Here is a 15,296-nt window from a genome sequence, read left to right on the forward strand (position 1 = left end):
TGACTCTCCTCTTCACAACTTACAGTTCTAAGACTGATGGAAGTGGAGCTGAAGATGAATTCTATGGTTTTGAACCATATGATACAATTGTACCATATGGTACAATGGTGCCATGTCATACAATGGTATCATATGGTACCATTGCACCATATGGTGCAGTGTACCATATGGTACCATTGCACCATATGGTATCATAAGGTACCATTGCACCATATGGTACCATAAGGTATCATTGCACCATATGGTACCATTGTATCATATGGTGCCATTGCACCATATTGTACCATATGGTACCACTGTACCATATTTTACCATTGTACCCTATGGCACCATTTTACCATATGGTACTATATGGTAACATTGTATTTAACACAATAACTGCACTAATATTTTCATCATTTTGTTTACAGTAAACTTGTAAACAAGTTTTGTAAGCAATACAATGATAAACAAATTAGTGCAGTTATTGTGTTGAATACAATGAGTGTACACTTATACAGTATATATTATATTGGTCTCACAGGCCACAAATGTTACTAGAAAAAGAAAAAATTAGAAAAGAAAAAAGTATAAAAAACATTAAATAAAAAAATGCGATTTTGCGGAAGTCGCTGATGTTGCCACCACCCGGTCATTTTGGGTCAACTTCCTGCCACTTCATAAACCCATCCGCTGACACATCAACTCCCAAATATCTGAAGACATTCACTTCTTCCATACTCTCTCTGTCCAATGTGATCACCAATTTTTCTTTATGTAAATTGTTTAATACCCTCATCGCCTTAATCTTATCTATGTTCACTTTAAACTTTCTACCTTTACACACCCTCCCAAACTTGCCCACTAACCTTTGCAACTTTTTTTTAGAATCTCCCATAAGCACAGTATCATCATCAAAAAGTAACTGTGTCAACTCCCATTTAGTACTTGATTCTCCATAATTTAATCCCACCCCTCTCCCCATCACCCTTACACTTACCTCCTTCACAACCCCATCTATAAATTTAAAAAACAGCCATGGTGACATTACACATCCCTGTCTAAGACCTACTTTTACCGGGAAGTATTCTCCCTCTCTTCTACACACCCTAACCTGAGCCTCACTATCCTCATAAAAACTTTTTACAGCATTTAATAACTTACCACCTATTCCATATCCTTGCAACATCTGCCATATTGCTCCCCTATCCACTCTATCATATGCCTTTTCTAAATCCATAAATGCAATAAAAACCTCCCTACCTTTACCTGAATATACTGTTCATGTATATGCTTCAATGTAAATGCTTGATCTACACATCCCCTACCCACTCTAAAGCATCCTTGCTCATCTGCAATCCTACTCTCTATCTTCTAATTCTCTAAATAATAACCCTACCGTACATTTTTCCTGGTATACAGTGGACCCCCGGTTCGCGATGCTATTGGCATCCGATAATTCCGGTAACCGATGCATTATATTGCAGAAAATTTGCCTCGCTTCCCGATACAAAACCCGGTATGCAATGTGGTTCATACGAGACGTGTCCATGTGTGGCCTGAACTGCCCTGTGTGTGCGCATCTAAGGATACATTCGGTACATTCCATATTATCTATATTATCACTGTTTTTGGTGCTTGTTTCTGCAAAATAAGTCACCATGGGCCCCAAGAAAGCTTCAAGTGCCAACCCTTCGAGACCAAGGGTGCTAATGACTGTTGAAATGAAGAAAGAGATAATTGCAAAGTACGAAAGTGGAGTGCGTGTGTCGGAGCTGGTCAGGTTGTATAGTAAACCCCAGTCAACCATCTCTACTATAGTGATCAAGAAAACGGCAATCAAGGAAGCTGTTCTTGCAAAAGGTGCAACTGTGATTACGAAACAGCGACCGCAAGTGTTAGAAAATGTTGAGAGACTGTTATTGGTGTGGATAAATGAAAAACGGATAGCAGGAGATAGCATCTCTCAAGCAATCATTTGTGAAAAGGCTAGGCAGTTGCATGACGATTTGGTAAAAAAATTGCCTGCAACTAGTGGTGATGTGAGTGAATTTAAGGCCAGCAAAGGTTGGTTTGAAAGATTTAAGAATCGTAGTGGCATACATAGTGTGATTAGGCATGGTGAGGCTGCCAGTTATGTTGTGGGACAGAAGTCCAGTGACTCTCAAGCTGGTCCTAGTGGCATTAACCCTTTCAGGGTCCGTCCCGTAGATCTACGGCTTTACGTTCAGGGTCCAAACCGTAGATCTACGCCATGAGCTCAGCTCACTCTGATAAACTGTGAGTGGTACATTTGGGCCTAGATATGAGAGAATACATCTATGTGGTATGTGTGCACCACATAAAACAGATCCTGCAGCACACTGTGTATAATGAGAGAAAAAAAATGAAATCATGATTTTTCGATTAAAACAGCAACTTTGCAGTGTTTTTTCGTATGTTTTTTATAGCTGTATTTGCGATTTCTTGGTCTCATTTGATAGAATGGAAGACATATTACAGAAATAGAGATGATTTTGATTGGTTTTAGCACTGGAAATGGCTTGAAACTGAGCTCAAAGTAGCGGAAATGTTAAATTTTTGCCGATATTCAAGAGTAAACAAACGACCTCACACGTCTAATACACGTCAGCTGGTGGGTCTAATATACATTCACAAATATGGTGATGATATTTATACAATTATTACAGTATTGCATAACAGTAAATCTTCTATTTTTTGGTGTGAATAAAAATTCATTATGTGAATAAAAAATCAAAATGGAATTTATTTGTAAAGCCTCAAAACATAACTAATGAACAGAGGAAATGTTAGTTTAGTGCCAGGAATGCCTACATTGTTCATTCTGGACCCTATTTTGAAATTGGAATATTTTGAACTTTGTGTTAAATTGGCCAAATTAACAATTTCCGATCACTTTATTTTGTAGTTGAAACAGTTGATTTGGCGATTTCTTGTGCTCAATCGATAGAATAGAAGTAATACTAGTGAAATAGCTAAGAATTTGGTTGATTGGAATAATGTAATTGGCCTAAAATGGGAATCAAAGTCGGCAAAATCGCCGATTCGTAAATATCGCTGACACATCAAAATTCGCGAGAGCATAATTTCGTCAATTTTCCACCAAATTTCGTACTTTTTGTTTTATTACCTTCACAAAAAGATTCTCTACGATTTCATAAGAAAAAATAACAAATTTTTTTTTTGAAAATTCTTGGACACTGGTGCGTGACTCCAGATTTGGGCCTTGGACCCTGAAAGGGTTAAAAGAAGATGGGAAGTAACCCCGGAAAAGGACTTGCTACCTCAAGTCCTAATGGAGGGGGATTACCCTTCTAAATGCTAACACCATCCACACTCTCCCCTCCTCCCATCCCATCAATCATCACCAGATGTTCATTAAAGGTAAGTGTCAATTATTCTTTCGTTATTTATTGTTATTGTTGTTATTGTAATTACTATTCTATTGCATTAAACTTAATATTTCATGTGGTAAAAGTTTTTTTTTCATACTTTTGGGTGTCTTGCATGGATTAATTTGATTTTCATTATTTCTTATGGGGAAAATTGATTCGCTTTCCGATATTTTTGGTTTACGATGAGCTCTCGGGAACGGATTAGTATCACGAACCGGGGGTCCACTGTACTTAGTAAACTTATTCCCCTATAATTTTTACATTCGCTTTTGTCCCCCCTCCTTTTATATAAAGGAATTATACATGCTCTCTGCCAATCCCCTCTTTCATACATTTATTAAAAAAAATACCAACCACTCCAATACTATATCCTCCCCTGCTTTTAACATTTCTGCCATGATCCCGTCAGTTCCAGCTGCTTTACCCCCTTTCATTCTATGTAATGCCTCATGCACCTCCCCCACACTCGCATCCTGCTCTTCTTCACTACTAAAAGATGTTATACCTCCCTGACCAGTGCATGAAATTACTGCCTCCCTTTCTTCATCAACAATTAAAAGTTCTGCAAAATATTCCCGCCATCTACCCAATGCCTCCAGCTCCCCATCTACTAACTCCCCTACTCTGTTTTTAACTAACGAATCCATTCGTTCCCTAGGTTTTCTTAACTTGTTTATCTCACTCCAAAATTTTTTCTTATAGTCATCAAAGGAGAAAGGAGATTTAACCCTTTGATTGTCGCTAGCCCCTTTCTATGTCGCAAAATATTCAAAAAAAAAATTATTTTTTCTTACCAAAATGTTAGGATTATTTTACTGATTGTTTTAAGCCTAAAAAAAATTTTTGCCATCAGTATTTACCGAGATATAGAAGTTCAAAGTTGGCAGAAAATGACCGGCGTATGGCAACAGCGGCAAATGCCGCCCACCCGGTATTCTTTTATTTACTTCAATTAGAAGGTTTCTTGTATTTTCCAATATTTTTCTTTTCTAGGTAACTTATGTGGCCTGTGAGACCAAAGTAAGGAGCATTGTTCAGATATACACTCATTGACTTAAGAAATCGTAATGACACGATTGCAAATAAACCATACCCCCGGCCGGGATTGAACCCGCGGTCATAGAGTCTCAAAACTCCAGCCCGTCGCGCTAGCCACTAGACCAGCCAGCCACAATAAGATTCATCCAACTAGGTATATTTCTACACCATAGGAAAGTTAGCACAGGCACCTCTGTGACCACAAATGCAAGTTTTTACAGACGAATCTCCAGCTAGCGTGGCCGTGACGAACTCTAGCTCAAGTCCCTTCACTGCCGTCAACATGACTTAAGAAATCGTAATGACACGATTTGCAATCGTGTCATTACGATTTCTTAAGTCATGTTGACGGCAGTGAAGGGACTTGAGCTAGAGTTCGTCACGGCCACGCTAGCTGGAGATTCGTCTGTAAAAACTTGCATTTGTGGTCACAGAGGTGCCTGTGCTAACTTTCCTATGGTGTAGAAATATACCTAGTTGGATGAATCTTATTGTGGCTGGCTGGTCTAGTGGCTAGCGCGACGGGCTGGAGTTTTGAGACTCTATGACCGCGGGTTCAATCCCGGCCGGGGGTATGGTTTATATACACTCATTGTTTACAACACAATAACTGAACAAACATTATCACTATTAGATTATATACAAAAGTTGTTCACACAAACAATACAAAAAATTGTTTATTACTATTGTTCCATAATATATATACATATGTACAGTCACTGAACACTTTCCTAGAACTGCTGCAGCTTGTGGAACTCTTTGAAACATGGGTATATGCAGAGTGGCACTTGACACTCCTCACACATAAAACGAGTCTCTCTGCGTGCTTGTGGGCGTTTTGTGGTATGTCCACATACAAAACACCTCTTCTGAGCACTTTTCTTGAAAGCAGTAGGAGGCAGTTGTATGGGGTAGTGATCACCAGGCCTCAAACGAGATGGCATGTGTTGGTAATTTCGTGGGCGCTGGTCTATTGCAGGTGTTGCTCCTTGGTACTTGACGATTATTTGTCTGATGAATGACAAACAAAATTCACCATATTTTGGTTTGTTGTTGGTCCTCAACTTGTATATGTTATAAGCATTTAGCATGGAAATATCAAGAAGATGGAAAAAAAAGTTTTATATACCACTTATAACTCTTGCGTTCTCCATAGGGAAGTGGAACAGAATTCTTCCTCCGTAAGCCATGCGTGTTGTAAGAGGCGACTAAAATGCCGGGAGCAAGGGGCTAGTAACCCCTTCTCCTGTATAAATTACTAAATTTAAAAGAGAAACTTTCGGCCGGTGTGTTGAAAGAAAGAAAGAACTCTTGCGTTCACAATCAGCAAACCCCATCTGCATGTCACATTTGTCCACTAAGTGCATATTGAGGTTGTAGTCCATGACAGCTGCAGGTTTTAGAATGGGTTCATTGGTCTCTCTATTGTGCCTGCCAGTGTGTGCCATTTTGTTTTGGTGAATTGATGTCAACAATGTGACATCACGTTTGTCATGCCACCGAAATGCCATGATATCATTGGCAGCAAAGGCCTGCACCTCACCTCTGCGAGTGCCAGCATCGAACCTTGGCATATGCTTACGATTACTACGCACTGTGCCACACACATCTGTCATGTTCATTCGCAAGAAATCACTGAGTATTGGGCTTGTGTACCAGTTTTCAGTATATAATATATGCCCCTTACCAAGATATGGTTCCATCATTGTATGAACCACATCACCAGAGATACCCAATAACTTACTGGTATCTCTCAACGTAGTACTGCCAGTGTACACAATATCTAAACAAGACCACTTTTTCAATCACACAGTACAAATAACTTTATACCAAAGCGTTTCCTCTTGCTTGGTATGTACTGCTTGAATGAGAGTCTTCTTTTGAATAAAATCAAAGACTCGTCAATAACAAGCTTCCTGAAGGGATAAAAATACATGCTCGTCAATAACAAGCTTCCTGAAGGGATAAAAATACATGCAACACTTTTGTTTCAGGTACATAAACACGTTTCTGATCTTATATAACCTGTCAGTTCTGTCAGGCCTTGTTTTGTCTGAAAAGTGTAACATACGTAACAGTATCAAAGAACGATTTACTCCTATAATGTCACTAAAATCTGGGGTTGAAATCAGGCGTTCTGTTGACCAGTATGTGGTGACAGTGTGCTTATACACATGTGGCATAAGCATTATTGTGGCAAAGAACAGGTACATCTCTGCTACAGTTGTGTCCTTCCACTGGTGTAGCCGTGATCTTGGTGAAAGAATTGTATTTGCCATGGTGTACTCATAGTATGTGTTGGTTTCCCTGACAATAATGTCCATCAGGGGTTCATCAAAGAATAACTGAAAGCATACTAGTTCAGTGGCATTGTTCCCAAGTGTACACAATGGCTGTATTGCACTTTGTGTTTCATCAAAGTCATGGGGATTGGGAATAAAATCGTCACCTTGCTGCCAATCCCAGATGCGGTCTGCTGGTGGGTTCTGGATATTGAAATGTGGTTGTGGTTGTGCAGGTTGTGGTGGTTGTCGGAGTGTGGAGTTGGGTGAGGCTGGTTGTAGTTGTGCAGAGTCAGCAGCGTTGGTAGTAGCGTGGACCACTGCTGGTGCCACATGACTCATGCCACTGCCAACATCACCACCACCATCACCTTCTTCCCCACGCACATAACACATCCCCATTGTAACAATATCATCATCTTCACTGTTAGGTCATGGTGTAGGGCCATGGGATGTACTCCTAGATTTACTCCTTTGCCGTGGAAGGGCATAAGGCACACTACCAGAATGCATGCTGCATCGAACATACTGTCGTTTCACTGGCGAATATTCCCCCTCATTGTCGCTACTCAAGCTGCTGTCAGTAACTTTGAAATCACTATCATTATCACTTTCACTGCTCAGATCTGAGTCCTGTAAACGGGGAAATAGTTTCCTTTTTCATTCTGGTACAGGTGAACGTGAATGAGATGTGCCAGTACCAGAGGTGGACGGTTGTGGGTCATCGGGGTTTTCATCAATAATTACGAAATCCTGGGCACTGCTTTCGGTTACTCTCTCTAAAACCATGAAATTCACATTCACTGGTACTTCCATCACTGTTAGAACTATCACTTAGGGACATTAGACCTCCAGTATGCCGAGGAGTGAGGAACTTCTTAGCGCGAGGCATGGTGAAAATGGACTACCAAGATGGCATTCCCACAATGCAGCACTGAGTCCCAGATTTTTTTCACAGGGTGCACACCCACCACTGAAACCCATTCTCTCTCATGTAGGCCTACCAGATTTCTCCCGCTTGATTTGAAGCGGCCAGAATTTACACGTATAAATACGTCCGAAACAGTGGCACGTAAGAGGTATATATACAACCCAAACAGTCAAAGGGTTAAATACCTTACCACCCTTTATGTACAGAAAGCTTCACAAGTGCTGTCACCAATCATTGCAACGCTCTTTAACAAATCCATCAAATCCTCTACCATCCCTACAGTTCTCAAAATAGCGAGGGTCACCCCAATACATAAAGGAGACCAAACAGATCTGAATAACTATAGACCAATATCCAACTTACACCCTTTCTGTAAAATCTTTGAGAAATTAATTCATAAGCGAATCTATTCCTACCTCACAACATACTCAACCCCTGTCATTTTGGGTTCATACCTAATAAAAATACGAGTGATGCTATTATACACATGCTTACACAAATATACACTGCACTCGAGAAAATGGAAGTCCCACTGGGGATCTTCATTGATTTACGTAAAGCTTTTGATACAGTTGACCATGATTTGCTCCACATAAAATTGTCGCACTATGGTATAAGAGGGCACTCTCTCAACTACCTAAAGTCATACCTCAGCAACAGAAGCCAATATGTGTACACAAATGGAGCAAACTCTTCCACACAGCCAATTACAGTTGGTGTCCCACAGGGAAGTGTCCTTGGCCCTCTTCTCTTTCTCATTTACATAAACGACCTACCAAATGCATCGCAACTACTCAAACCCACACTATTTGCAGATGACACTACATAAGTCTTCTCTCATCCAAGCCCAGTCATGTTAGCCAACACTGTAAATACCAAATTACAGAAAATATCTACGTGGATGATGACTAACAAACTTACACTAAACATTGACAAAACCTATTTCATTCAGTTTGGAAAAAGAGCTACAGATGTCTCTCTTAACATAATGATAAACGGACCACCTATCACAAACCTCACAGAGGGAAAATTCTTAGGAATACACCTTGATAATAGACTCAAATTTCAAACACATGTACAACAAATTTCCAAGAAAATTTCCAAGACCGTAGGCATACTATTGAAGATACGGTACTATGTTCCACAATCAGCCCTCCTGGCCCTGTATCATTCACTCATTTACCCCTATTTCACCTATGGAATTTGTGCATGGGGCTCAACAACAATAAACCATCTCAGACTATTAATTACCCAACAAAAGGCTGCAGTCAGAATGATAACAAATTCCCACTACAGGCAACACACTCCACCAATATTCAAAACTCTGAACCTACTCTGAACCTCTGCGGACTAAAATCACAAGGGTATTAAAAGAGGATAACATCAAAGCTGCTTTCATAGACAACCTGGAAGCTTTCTACAACAGATGGGAACATAAAAAGTCTGGGCTGAATGGTACTGCCCTTGATACTGGCCATGTAGTCAGAAACTGTAAGGCTGGAGGTGATGTCCTGGTAGTCAGTAAATGTGGGGCTGATAGTGCTGTCCTGGGAGACAGTAATGGTGAAGATGGAGGTGCTGTCCTAGGAGACAGTAATGGTGAAGCTGGAGGTGCTGTCCTGGGAGACAGTAATGGTGAAGCTGGAGGTGCTGTCCTGGGAGACAGTAATGGTGAAGCTGGAGATGCTGTCCTGGGAGACAGTAATGGTGAAGCTGGAGATGCTGTCCTGGGAGACAGTAATGGTGAAGCTGGAGGTGCTGTCCTGGGAGACAGTAATGGTGAAGCTGGAGATTTTGTCCAGGTAGTCGGGAATTATACGCAGGAAGGAATGCCTATAAATGACCTCATAGGGGACAGGAGCCGTAGTGGGGAAACAAGTGTAGTCAAAGATAAGATAAAACCAATATTGCAAACAAGAAATACAACAGGAAATAGCAAACAAGAGGACTCCACTAGCAATAGTGAGGATATGTTACCAAAAACAACTGGTGGGAGCTCCATTGTTGGTGCTAGGGAAGATAGGAATAAGACAGGTAAACATGCACCAACAGGGAATACAGTCACAGAAACCCAAGGCAAACGGAAACCAAGCCTGTGCACATACTATGCACTTGGTATCTGCAGACATGGGAAATCTGGAAAAACAGATGGGACGTGCAACTATGACAACCCTAGAAAATGCCGTGCCCATATGACAACAGGAAAATGCAAACTCCCTTCCTGTAAGCTTTTTCACCCTGAAATGTGTACCTCTTCAGTACAGGAAAGACTGTGCTATAACTTAAATTGCCAGGCACACCATCTAAAGGGGACAAAAAGATACAAAACATCCAGGCCATGGGAAAACCTGAGTAGCCACAGCCACTCAAGAGGGAGAGGTTTTTTAGTGCCAGGAAGGAAAAAAAAACTGGCAGGAAATGGCAGAAATTGTACACCAAATCCAGTCATTCCTGGAGTGGAACCACAGTTGATGGCCTCCACTCCAAACCAACAGATACAGATACTAATGCCGGAAAAACCCCCCCCCCCCAGTACCAACAATACCACCAGTCCAATGACATTCTTCTTTGCAAATATACAGGGTCTAAAGCCAGCAACAAACAACAAAATACCTTTCATCCATGGACTGCTTGCAGAGGCAAAGGCAATGTTCGCGGCTTTCACTGAGACCCACATAAAGGATCACTTAGACAACGAAATATGGATCCCAGGTTACAACCTATACGGATGTGACAGAGTGAACAGGCACAAGGGGGGGAGGGGTTGGCCTGCACATTGCAGAGTCACTTGTTTGCACAGAACTGCTAAATGCCTCAAATGATGTAGTGGAAGTTTTAGCAGTAAAGGTCGAGAACCAAAACCTAGTCATTGTGGTAGTCTACAAGCCTCCGGATGCAACATCCCAGCAATTCCAGGAACAGCTGTTAAAAATTGACCACTGTCTGGAAAATCTTCCAGCTCCTGCACCCAACATCTTGCTCCTGGGGGATTTCAACTTAAGGCACCTAAAATGGAGGAATATAGCAAATAATATTGTTGCAGTAATAACACCAGGAGGCAGCTCTGATGAAAACTCACACTCACATGAGCTTTTAAATCTCTGCACAAATTCAATTTAAACCAGCAAATAACAGAGCCTACTAGACTGGAGAATACACTAGACCTCATCTTCACTAACAATGATGATCTGATAAGAAATGTCACCATATCAAAAACAATATACTCAGATCACAACATAATTGAGGTTCAGACATGTATGCGCAGAGCCCCAGACTGACAAAATGAGATTAGTCACGAGGGAGCATTCACCAAATTCAACTTCAATAAAAAAAACATAAAGTGGGACCAAGTAAACCAAGTCCTAACCGATATAAGCTGGGAAGATATACTAAGCAACACAGACCCCAACTTATGCCTAGAACAGATTAACTTGGTGGCACTCGATGTATGCACAAGACTTATTCCTCTAAGAAAAAGGAGGAGTAGATGTAAAATAGAAAGAGACAGGCGCTCCCTTTACAGGCGACGGAAAAGAATAACAGAGTGGTTAAAAGAGGTCAATATATCTGAAATGCGTAGGGAGACACTGGTCAGAGAAATAGCAAACATCGAACTTAAGCTAAAGGAATCTTATAGGAGTCAGGAATCGCGGGAAGAACTAAAAGCCATAAATGAAATCGAAAGAAACCCAAAGTATTTCTTCTCCTATGCCAAATCAAAGTCGAGAACAACGTCCAGTATTGGGCCTTACTTAAACAAGATGGGTCCTACACAGATGACAGCAAGAAAATGAGTGAGCTACTCAAGTCCCAATGTGACTCAGTTTTTAGCAAGCCGCTAACCAGACTGAGAGTCGAAGATCAAAATGAATTTTTTATGAGAGAGCCACAGAATTTGGTTAACACAAGCCTATCTGATGTTATCCTGATGCCAAATGACTTCGAACAGGCGATAAATGACATGCCCATGCACTCTGCCCCAGGGCCAAACTCATGGAACTCCGTGTTCATCAAGAACTGCAAGAAGCCCCTATCACGAGCCTTTACCATCCTATGGAGAGGGAGCATGGACACGGGGGTCATCCCACAGTTACTAAAAACAACAGACATAGCCCCACTCCACAAAGGGGGCAGTAAAGCAACAGCAAAGAACTACAGACCGATAGCACTAACATCCCATATCATAAAAATCTTTGAAAGAGTCCTAAGAAGCAAGATCACCACCCATCTAGAAACCCATCAGTTACACAACCCAGGGCAACATGGGTTTAGAACAGGTCGCTCCTGTCTGTCTCAACTATTGGATCACTACAACAAGGTCCTAGATGCACTAGAAGACAAAAAGAATGCAGATGTAATATATACAGACTTTGCAAAAGCCTTCGACAAGTGTGACCATGGCGTAATAGCGCACAAAATTGCTTGCTAAAGGAATAACAGGAAAAGTCGGTCAATGGATCTATAATTTCCTCACTAACAGAACACAGAGAGTAGTAGTCAACAGAGTAAAGTCCGAGGCAGGCACGGTGAAAAGCTCTGTTCCACAAGGCACAGTACTCGCTCCCATCTTGTTCTCATATCTGACATAGACAAGGATGTCAGCCACAGCACCGTGTCTTCCTTTGCAGATGACACCCAAATCTGCATGAGTGTCTTCCATTGCAGACACTGCAAGGCTCCAGGCGGACATCAACCAAATCTTTCAGTGGGCTGCAGAAAACAATATGAAGTTCAACGATGAGAAATTTCAATTACTCAGATATGGTAAACACGAGGAAATTAAATCTTCATCAGAGTACAAAACAAATTCTGGCCACAAAATAGAGCGAAAGACCAACGTCAAAGACCTGGGAGTGATCATGTCGGAGGATCTCACCTTCAAGGACCATAACATTGTATCGATCGCATCTGCTAGAAAAATGACAGGATGGATAATGAGAACCTTCAAAACGAGGGATGCCAAGTCCATGATGACACTCTTCAGGTCACTTGTTCTATCTAGGCTGGAATATTGCTGCACACTAACAGCACCTTTCAAGGCAGGTGAAATTGCTGACCTAGAAAATGTACAGAGAACCTTCACGGCACGCATAACGGAGATAAAACGCCTCAATTACTGGGAGCGCTTGAGGTTCCTGAACTTGTATTCCCTGGAACGCAGGCGGGAGAGATACATGATTATACAGTGGACCCCCGGTTAACGATTTTAATCCGTGCAAGAGGGATAATCGTTATGCGAAATAATCGTTATGCGAATGAATTTTCCCCATAAGAAATAATGGAAATAAAATTAATCCGTGCAAGACGCCCAAAAGTATGAAAAAAAATTTTTTTTACCACATGAAATGTTAATTTTAATACACACAAACTGAAAAAGGCATGCACAATTAAATGACACTTACTTTTATTGAAGATCTGGTGATGATTGATGGGATGGGAGGAGGGGAGAGCATTATCTTCTTACTGTTTAGAAGGGGAATCCCCTTCCATTAGGACTTGAGGTAGTAAGTCCTTTTCTGGGGTTACTTCCCTTCTTTTTTTAATGCCACTAGGGCCAGCTTCAGAGTCACTGGACTTCTTTCGCACAAGATATCTGTCCATAGTGGCCTGTACCTCTCGTTCCTTTATGACTTGCCTAAAGTGTTTCACAACATTGTCAGTGTAATAATCACCAGCACGGCTTGCAATAGCTGTGTGAGGGTGATTTTCATCCATGAAGGTTTGCACTTCAAGCCACTTTGCACAGATTTCCTTAATCTTTGTAGTAGGCAACTTCTTCAATTTCTCTCTCCCCTCCTCTGAACCAGTTTCCCCAGGTCTGGCCTCTTGCTCTTGAAGTTGATCTATCAGCTCATCAGTGGTTAGTTCTTCATTGTCCTCCTCCACCAACTCTAGTGGTGATTGTCCTCCTCCACCAATGCTAGTGGTGATTGCAACTTTGCAATCACCACTAGCATTGGCACACATCAACAAAGTAAGCCTGTCTTTCATAGGCTTATGTCCTGGGAGTGCCTTTTCCTCCTGAGTAATGTAGGTCCTGCTTGGCATTTTCTTCCAGAACAGGCCTGTTTCATCACAATTAAACACTTGTTCAGGTTTCAGTCCTTCAGTTTCTATGTACTCCTTGAATTCCTGCACATATTTTTCAGCCGCTTTGTGGTCCGAACTGGCAGCCTCACCATGCCTTATCACACTATGGATGCCACTACGCTTCTTAAATCTCTCAAACCAACCTTTGCTGGCCTTAAATTCACTCACATCATCACTAGTTGCAGGCATTTTTTTAATTAAATCCTCATGCAACTTCCTAGCCTTTTCACATATGATCGCTTGAGAGATGCTATCTCCTGCTATCTGTTTTTCATTTATCCACACCAATAAGAGTCTCTCAACATCTTCCATCACTTGCGATCTTTGTTTCGAAAACACAGTTGAACCTTTGGCAAGAACAGCTTCCTTGATTGTCTTTCTGGTGCCCACAATAGTAGCGATGGTTGATTGGGGTTTCTTGTACAGCTTGACTAGGTCGGCTATACGCACTCCACTTTCATACTTATCAATTATCTCTTTCTTCATTTCTATAGTAATTCTTACCCTTTGAGGTGTAGGGTTGGCACTAGAAGCTTTCTTGGGGCCCATGGTCACTTATTTTCCAGAAACAGCACCGAAAATACTGTAATAATACGAAATATTCCGAGTGTATGCTTGGATGTTACCGCGGAGGCTGGCTGGTAAACAATGGGACGGCCGGCACATGTGAGGCTGGCTGAGGGCACATTGGACGCGTCTCGGACGAAAATCGGTAAGCGGGTTTTTAATCGGTATGCGCGGCAAAAATTTTGCGATAAAAGTAATCGGTATGCGGAAAAATCGCTATGTGATGCCATCGTTATGCGGGGGTCCACTGTATACACCTGGAAAATCCTAGAGGGACTAGTACCGAACTTGCACACGAAAATCACTCACTACGAAAGCAAAAGACTTGGCAGACGATGCAACATCCCCCCAATGAAAAGCAGGGGTGTCACTAGCACGTTAAGAGACCATACAATAAGTGTCAGGGGCCCGAGACTGTTCAACTGCCTTCCAGCATACATAAGGAGGATTACCAACAGACCCCTGGCAGTCTTCAAGCTGGCACTGGACAAGCACCTAAAGTCGGTTCCTGATCAGCCGGGCTGTTGCTCGTACGTTGGTTTGCGTGCAGCCATCAGTAACAGCCTGGTTGATCAGGCTCTGATCCACCGGGAGGCCTGGTCACAGACCGGGCCGCGGGGGCGTTGACCCCCGGAACTCTCTCCAGGTAAACTCCAGGTACTCACCGTACAAAACATCCATACTTATTATTGTACCTACTGCATACATAGAACACTTAACTCGGATATAAACCCTCCCCTCAAATGTCTTCTTACCAACCTCAACAGAACACATGACCATAACACAAGGCTCAGATCACTCTGATGTTCCTCGTGTCCATCTCACACTATGCAAAAACTCAATGCACATAAAAGGCCCAAAAATGTGGAATTCATTACCTGTGAACATAAAAGAAACACTGTCTGTTTATAATTTCAAGTCTCTTCTTAACCCTTTCAGGGTCGGTGTTGTTCTAGTATGGCTTGCACGCCAGGGTTGGTGCTGTACTAATAC

The 15,296-nt window shown here is 41.8% G+C and overlaps 1 protein-coding gene across 1 annotated transcript in view; it reads left to right on the forward strand.

The window, feature by feature from the left end:
* The window catches only part of LOC128687209 (uncharacterized), a 273,243-nt gene that overhangs the window by 183,067 nt on the left and 74,880 nt on the right, over window positions 1–15,296 (forward strand). The gene's annotated exons all lie outside the window — the stretch shown is intronic.

Source organism: Cherax quadricarinatus, chromosome 62, assembly GCF_038502225.1.
Source record: "Cherax quadricarinatus isolate ZL_2023a chromosome 62, ASM3850222v1, whole genome shotgun sequence".
Lineage (NCBI taxonomy): Eukaryota > Metazoa > Arthropoda > Malacostraca > Decapoda > Parastacidae > Cherax > Cherax quadricarinatus.